Source organism: Penaeus chinensis, chromosome 42 (genome assembly GCF_019202785.1).
Source record: "Penaeus chinensis breed Huanghai No. 1 chromosome 42, ASM1920278v2, whole genome shotgun sequence".
Classification (NCBI taxonomy): domain Eukaryota; kingdom Metazoa; phylum Arthropoda; class Malacostraca; order Decapoda; family Penaeidae; genus Penaeus; species Penaeus chinensis.
Window position 1 is genome coordinate 8077940 of NC_061860.1, and position 1107 is coordinate 8079046.

Here is a 1107-nt window from a genome sequence, read left to right on the forward strand (position 1 = left end):
GGTAGTGATGGCAGTAATAGAATAGTCATCCGTGGAACAATATTTGCTGTAGAAACGAAAATGTCAGCTCCCAGATCAAGCTTTGTAAAGCGATGAAGCTGCATACTCAAAACAGGTCAGTTCCTCGGATGTTATATGTTTGTGGGTTTCAAATACATACAGGTATACGGGATCTTGAACTTCCGAACTTTAAACTCCTTGGCTGGACTTTTACTCGTGGTGACCGGATATGCAAATGAAGAGAGTAAATTTGATTGAAAAAAAGAAAATAACACAATGAAAAGGACATAAACACAGACACACACACACACACACACACACAAACAAACAAACAAACAAGATGTATTAATACGAAGCAAAACATAACTCGTAATACAAGTCAAAGAAATATAGATATAAGATAAAATAAGAAAAAATTAAATTAATTCAAAACAAGACAAGACTCAAACTAACAATCAAAGCAGACGAAAACAAACAAACAAAAAATAATTACGAAGAAGATTTCGTATTGAAACTCGATTTTCTCTTCTGATCTAAAGATATAATTGAGTTAGATTTCAAAAGGAAGTTTTGTTGGTCGTAATTTTTCTCTCATTTGTCATTAGGACTCGAGTCTCCTCTTTATATATAGTATTAGATTCTTGGTAATCCTCTGTTAATTGGTTAATTAGAACACTTTCACCCTGTTTTCCTTTTCTCTGTTTGGTATAAATGTTCTCATCACGTTCGGTTTAGAAATACGGAAATGTAGATGAATAGAAAGGTAGGCATATGTATGCGTACGTGCGTTCATGTGTGTGTGTATGTGTGTGTGTGTGTGTGTGTGTGTGTGTGTGTGTGTGTGTGTGTGTGCTTGTGTCTGTGTTTGTTTTTTTTATGTGCGTCTGTGTGTGTTGTCTGCGTTTGTTTCCATCTTCCCTTTGTTGTTTTCTTTCTATCCTCTGTTTCAAGTTTGCGATGCACATTTACATACCGGGGCACCACGAGTAAAGTTCAGCCGTCGAGTTTTAAGTCTGAAAGTTCAAGATCGTATTCCTGGTGTATTTGAAATTCACGTGACATATTGCTCTCAAGGAAATGAAACGTGTGTATGTGTACATGTGTGCA